This window comes from Rutidosis leptorrhynchoides, chromosome 4 (assembly GCF_046630445.1).
Source record: "Rutidosis leptorrhynchoides isolate AG116_Rl617_1_P2 chromosome 4, CSIRO_AGI_Rlap_v1, whole genome shotgun sequence".
In the NCBI taxonomy this organism is placed as follows: Eukaryota; Viridiplantae; Streptophyta; class Magnoliopsida; order Asterales; family Asteraceae; genus Rutidosis; species Rutidosis leptorrhynchoides.
In genome coordinates this window covers 45,413,859-45,421,693 of record NC_092336.1, presented here as the reverse complement: position 1 = coordinate 45,421,693, position 7,835 = coordinate 45,413,859, and positions in this window count along the sequence as shown.

The following is a 7,835-nucleotide window of genomic DNA, read 5'->3' as shown; positions in this document are numbered from 1 at the left end:
AACATCAAAATTGGTAAAATTAGATAAAAATCAAAAAGTTAGGGTTAGGGTTTATACCCTAATCGAGAATCAAATGATGTAGATGTGTAGAGAGGAACGCGTAGAATCCGAATATGTGAATGATTTCTTGATTCAAGTATTAATTGATGAAGATGATGATGATGGTTGTTGATGGTGGTGATAGCCAAGAACAAGGGAGAGGGAGAGCAAAAATTAAAATGTGGAAAATGAAAGAAATGAGGAGTGTATTAGGTTTTGATAAAAATGCTCCAAATTAGAAGAAATGGCACAAACTCCCCCTCCCTAAGGGAATTTTCGGCCAAAATTAGCAAGGGGGTGGGCCCCATTATTCCAAAATGTTAAAAAGTCAATTAGCTTGTGGCCCGAACGCCCGATCGAAGCCCGAAACGCGAAAACGCTACTACGCGATTGATTTTTCGGAGAGATAACAAATACGTGACGAATAAAATATATAAACACTAAATATAAACATATGACATTAAAATATCATATTTAAAATAATTAGGACTTAAAAATCCCAAAAGATCGACCGTTGGTTTGAAAACCGAAAAGATTCGCCGGATAGAAATCCGCGACACGTAGAAACGTACAATTTAAGATATGAATACAAATATTCATATAACACATAATAATTAATATATTATTACAAAAATAAGAATATAGGTCATAGAAATGACCTGGCACGAATAACAGTTAACGGTCGTTAAATAATCAACGGTAAAAGATAACGGAAAATGTAGGGTCGTTACAGTACCTTCCCGTTACGGAAATTTCGTCCCAAAATTTAAGCAGGTGCAGGGGTTGACTCGGCATCTGGGAACAAATGCGGGTACTTCTACCTCATCTGACCTCCACGCTCCCAAGTGAACTCGGGACCGCGTCTGATGTTCCATCTAACTCGAACAATAGGAATTCTACTCTGCTTAAGAGTCTTAACCTCTCGATCCATAATTTCAACAGGTTCCTCAATAAAATGTAGTTGCTTATCAACATGAAGTTCCTCCAGAGGAATGGTTTTATAGGCCTCGGCCAAACACTTCTTTAAATTCGATACATGAAAAACATCATGAACATCACTGAGTTCTTGTAGCAATTTCAAACGATAAGCCACGGGTCCAACTCTCTCAATTATCTCAAATGGTCCAACAAAATGAGGATTCAACTTTCCCCTTTTACCAAATCGTACCACACCCTTCCAAGGTGATACCTTCAACATAACACGGTCACCAACCTGAAACTCAATATCGTTCCTTCTCTTATTGGCATAGCTCTTTTGCCGACTTCTGGCGGTTCTCAATCTTTTCTTAATCTGTACAATCTTCTCGGTAGTCTCATGAATAATCTCTGGGCCTGTGAGTTGAGCATCCCCAATCTCATTCCAACAGATATGAGACCTACACTTCCTACCATACAGAGCTTCAAATGGTGCGACTTTAATACTTACATGATAGCTGTTATTATAAGAAAATTCAGCCAGTGTCAAGTACTTATCCCAACCATTACCAAAATCAATTACGCATGCTCGCAGCATGTCTTCCAACGTTTGGATGGTCCTTTCACTCTGACCATCCGACTGTGGATGATAAGCAGTGCTCATATCCAACTTAGTTCCCAAAGCTTCTTGTAAGGACTGACAAAACCTCGATGTAAATCGACTGTCTCGGTCTGAAATAATAGATACGGGAACACCATGCATCGAAACAATCTCCTTCAAATACAAACGAGTAGTTTCTCCATCTAATCCGTTTCTTTAATCGAAAAAAAGTGAGCTGACTTTGTGAGTCGATCTACAATCACCCAAATGGTATCATAGCCACCCGTAACTCTCGGTAACTTTGTAATAAAATCCATCGTAATACCTTCCCACTTCCACTCGAGAATCTCAGATTGCACCAAAAGTCCAGACAGTTTTTGATATTCGGCTTTAACCTTAGTACAGGTCAAACACTTAGCCACATAAGTAGCCACATCAGCTTTCAAATTAGGCCACCAATACAGCTCCTTAAGATCATGATACATCTTTCCTGAACCAGGATGAATAGAGTACCTAGACTTATGAGCCTCGTGCCCTCATCTAACACAAGTTGTTACAATTCACCAAATTTCAGAACCCAATGGCGTCCCGTAAAATACCGAGTGCCATCGGTTCATACCTCTAACTATTTACTCGAGCCTCGGACCTTCCCGTTACAAGATTCTCCTCCTTCAAGGCTTCTTGTTGAGCTGCAAGAATCTGCCTTGCGAGGTTTGTTCGAATGGTCATATTTAAGGCTCTAAACCTACGAGGTTCAACTCTCTCTTTTCGACTCAAACCATCAGCCACGACATTGGCTTTTTTTTTCTTATTCGGAATGGCTAAAGGAGTTCACAATCATAATCGTTCAACAATTCAACCCATCTTCGCTACCTCATATTCCACTGTCTTTGATCAAAGGTATGTTGAAGACTTTTGTGATCAGTGTACACTGTACCTTTGACCCCATATGGATAATATCTGCAAATCTTAAGCGCAAACACAACAGCTCCCAAATCTAAATCATGGGTTATGTAATTCTGCTCGTGAATCTTCAACTGACGTGACGCGTACGCAATAACTTTCTTTCGTTGTATCAAAACACAACCGAAGCCTTGACGCGAAGCATCACAATAAACAACGAAATCATCATCACCCTCAGGTAGTAACAATATCGGAGCGGTAGTCAACTTCTTCTTCAAAGTTTGAAAAGCAGTCTCTTGTTCATCCTTCCACTCATACTTCTTCCCCTTGTGCGTTAAAGCAGTCAGAGGTTTCGCTATACGAGAGAAATCTTGAATGAACCTTCTATAGTAACCTGCCAACCCTAGAAACTGACGAACCTGAGTAGGAGTTTTCGGAATTTCCCACTTCTCAATCGCCTCAATCTTGGCAGTATCAACCTGTATTCCCTATTTACTAACAATGTGTCCAAGGAATTGAACTTCTCTCAACTAGAACACACATTTAGAAAAATTCAGCATACAGCTCTTCTTTTCTTAACAAATCAAGCACTTATCTTCGTGCTCTTGATCACTAATTGGAATAGATAAGGATATCATCGATGAAAACGATAACGAATTTATCCAGATATGGGCTACACACACGGTTCATGGGGTCCATGAACACAGCAGGTGCGTTAGTCAATCTGAACGGCATAACAAGAAATTTGTAGTGACCATAACGGGTACAAAAATCGATTTTCGAAATATCAATTTCTTTAACGCGCAATTGGTGGTAACCAGAACGGAGATCAATCTTAGAATAAATGGACGAACCTTGAAGCCGATCGAACAGATCATTAATTCTCGAAAAAGGGTAACGATTCTTAATAGTAAGCTTGTTCAACTCACGATAATCAATACACCATCGGAACGAACCACCTTTCTTCTTAACAAACAAAACAGAAGTTCCCCAAGGGGATGAACTGGGACGAATGAAATATAGTTGCAACCAACAAAGAAAACATTATATAGAGTGGCCACATCAGTGATATAGATGTTTATGGCGATTCCTTCAAAGGGGATAAGAAGGATCATGGACTTCAAAGTAAATTTTCATTACATTTTCGAAAGGAAGACGTACGAATCATGGGTTATAAAGAATGGCCGACTCCAGGTGAGATGAATCTCCAAAAATAATTTCGTGCACCTCAAAGTATTGAATCCTAAGATTGATGTTTACGAGGGTGTTGCGGCTGACAGCGAATATAAAGAGTAGAAATTCTTCAAACGGCCTAGTGTAATATATATCCATGATACCCACTATAACAACAGTTGGGGTAGAAACCCACCTAGCACCTTCTCTACAATAGGGTGACCACCGAGTGTACCCCAGAAAATTGATTTATCGGTCCGCGTTTCGGCCATGTCCAACCATAAGAGGGAAAAGTTTATGAACGCAAAGACTTTCCAATAAATTTTATAAAACCGGCATCCAAGAGTTTCTATCAATGAACTTAATGGTAAGTTTTATCCTTAAACAGGGGATGAGAAGTACTGGGATCCAAACACTGTAGAGTAATGCGAAAATTTGATAAAATCAATCAAAGGAGTTTTGAAAAAGCTTTAAACGTTTGGCGTGACAACATAAACGGAACAAAGTTCTTAGTAAATTTAGAAGTATGTACAACGTGTACCATTTTATATAAAACAAATTGACTTAGTCAAACAACTCAATAAATGAGTGGTTTTAATATAATTTTGAAGGTATGATTTTGTATATACTAGCCAAAATAGGTAAGGGTAAATTTATTCATTTGAATCCATACGTACATATATGATTTTATTTATTGTATACGTGACAAAAATATTTCATTACTTCTATTCGCCCATAAATCTCGTGAGGAGCGCCCAATTAAACAAATGTGTAAAACTCCCGATGATAAACAGAGTATCCGTATTTTAGAAGTTACAAGTTGAAGTAAGATCATGGAAGATCGAATAAAGGACTTGAATCGTCGTGCGACATTTGACCAAATGTTACGAGGTCATGAAAACCAATGAGTTCAATGTTGTTTTGACTGTTATCAGGACATAAGTCCCTGGGTCAAAACTGTTCCCGAGCGAAGCTGTTGCTAACAAGCGAGTTATGAAGGATAGAGCATGAGATAGATAAACTGGTTAAAACGAGCTTCTCGTATATCAACAAATAAGATAATGAATATTTTCCCTACCCATGTAATACATCAGAATTTCTGAATGATTTCTATTCCTCATGTCACAATATTGGGACTTCTTTATAAATTAATGTAATATAATCACATTGGCCTGACACCATTATATTTCACTAATTCGTAGTTCCATTCCAATAGCACTACATGAGGCCAGTACACGCGATCAACCTCGAATTTCCACACAATTTCTCTAAAACGATCTCTTAAACAATGTGCTAAGGATAGCACAAGAGACAAAAATATCAAAAGTAATGAATAGGAGTAACGATGACATAAAAATGTCTTCGAAGTACCAAGAATCTTTAGAAGTCAAGAATGATGTTTTCCGGTTCAAAAACCAAAGCACATAGGCACAGCGGCACAAAGGCACGTAATATAACAAGAATGTTATATACCTAAACATAATAGCTGACATTGAAATGCCGAGCATTTAGAAGTCAAGAATGACATCTCGCGTAGTATAACTCAAACGTTATATACATAACCATAATAGATGACATAGAAATGTCAAAAATTCCAGAAGTCAAAAATGACATCCCTCGGTTTCACTAACTGACGTGTCCTTATAAAAGATAAACTCGCATGAGTCGGAGGATACGTTTAAATTGGAATGGGAGTTCCTCCCGGATTCAGAACATATGAAGGAGATGTACGTATATGAAAACAATATACATACCAATATGATACAAATAATCACATATAATAATATATTATAGGCCGGGCTGTAGACTAGACTCACTAATGCACCCTATTGACTCGGGTAACGACATCAATGCAGCCTAATTCCCTACAACCAACGCTCTGATACCAACTTTAACGACCCGTCAAAGTACACTTGATGACCATCGTTATCTTGGTCCCACAGCTTGATCATAACTCTATATAAATTTGATAAATAACCTTGCATTCTTTATTTAAAAATGATTTCCTATAAAGGAAACCTACCAAAATATGTAAGTTTAGAAAAATCATACATTATTACTTAACCAAAAGTTGACCAAAATAAGTCAACAACATCCACTATTAAATGTATCAAAATAGAATGCAAGTTAATGTTTAACAAAAGCTGCCATCATAAATATGCAGACTCTCTAAGCACAGCGGAAGCAATCAATCATGAACCTGAGAATAAAACATGCGAGTATGTAACGACCCGTCAAAATCGCTATTGACGCGGCACGTTAATCATTGATTCCACAGTGAGATTTTGACCTCTATATGATACGTTTTGATAAAATATTGCATTCATTAAAATAAGTGACTTTCTAAACATAGAAAGTTATAAACATGTGGGCTAGTGCTTAGGTATAAGCAAAACCCCAAAATACATAAGTCTTTAATTTACAGGTTGACATCACAGTCCAATTATTTATTACACAACGCAGTTTTATTTTGAATGCAATAAACTTTGTACAAAGCATGAGAGACTCCATGCAGGCAACAAGCACATCACAGCGGAAGCAGTCTAAGGACCTGAGAATAAAACATGCTAAAAAGTCAACACGAATGTTGGTGAGTTATAGGTTTAATTGCTCGAGTCATAAACATATATAAAGATAGACCACAAGATTTCATCAAAAGTTTATCAATAGATTCTACGTAACAGAGCACCCTGGTAACTAAACTTAATGCTATAGTGATAATTACCCCATTCATTTTAATACACGCAAACCAACGTGTCTTAAACTCAAATAACATACGTCCGTTAAAAGGCTAGCGCTCTAGCTCGGACGGGGATGTCAAGCCCTATGGATCCGTATACAATTATTCGCGCCCACCAGTCCATATCCTATGTACTGGCAGCTACTAGTTACCAAAGCTAAGGGATTTTCGGTTTAACTCAGTGTAGAATTTAGCATGTACTTGTGTCTTATTGTGTTTAAAATAAATTGCATGTATTCTCAGCCCAAAAATATTTAAAGTATTTAAAAAGGGATCTATAAACTCACAGTTCAATATTGAGACTCAATATTGTAGGCAAATTGCGTAGACGTAATGATGGTAGACGACTGTATGGTTGGCCTTGGATTCAAGAACAATACCCCGAACAATACCCAATACTTCCTTAGCTTAAAGCGGTTTGAAACCCGAATTAAAAACACCCTTGTATATACCTTATTATTATTAAACTTAAATTTAAAATTATAATTATAATATAAATATAAATATTGATTAAAGAAAAAAAGTGTAAATAATACGTCGAGTAAACTGGCCTTTTATAGGCATGTTTCCTGATTTTGGTCCCCATGCGATCGCATGGGTTTTCAGTGCTTTTGCCATGCGATCGCATGGCGTTTTGTTTGCTAGTTCGTCGACATAATATTTACTGTAGCAAATAGTGTTTTTGGTCCCCATGCGATCGCATGGGTTTTCAGTGCTTTTTGCCATGCGATCGCATGGCTAGGCTGGACAGCTCATTTTTGCTTGTTTTCTAGTTCGTCGACATCAAATAGTGTACTGTAGCAAATAGTGTTACTGTAGCACTGTAGCAAAATACGGTTTCACTGTAGCACTGTAGCAAAATACGATTTCACTGTAGCAAATAGTGTTTTACTGTAGCAAATAGTGTTTACTGTAGCAAAGTCATTTTTACTGTAGCAAATAGTGTTTTACTGTAGGAAAGTCATTTTTACTTGTACATATATATATATACATACATATAATTGTTCATGAATCGTCGAGAGTAATCAAAGGTAATTGTATATATGAAACAGTTCTAAAATTTTGAGACTCAATCTAACAGACTTTGTTTAACGTGTTAAAATAATAAATCGTATAGAGAATTGGTTTAAATAAATCAAAAATTTTTGGGTCATCACAGTACCTCCCCGTTAAAGAAAATTTCGTCCCGAAATTTTGAGTAGTACCTGTTTCATGAGCGATATCAGTGAACAAATGTGGATACTTTTGCTTCATTTGATCTTCTCGTTCCCAAGTAAACTCGGGTCCTGGTCTTGCGTTCCAACGAACCCTAACTATCAGTATTTTACTTTGTTTTAATTGTTTAACCTCACGGTCCATGATTTCAACAGGTTCTTCGACAAAATGGAGTTTATCATTAATTCGTATTTCGTCAAGAGGAATTACGACATCCTCTTCAGCTAAACATTTCTTCAAATTTGACAT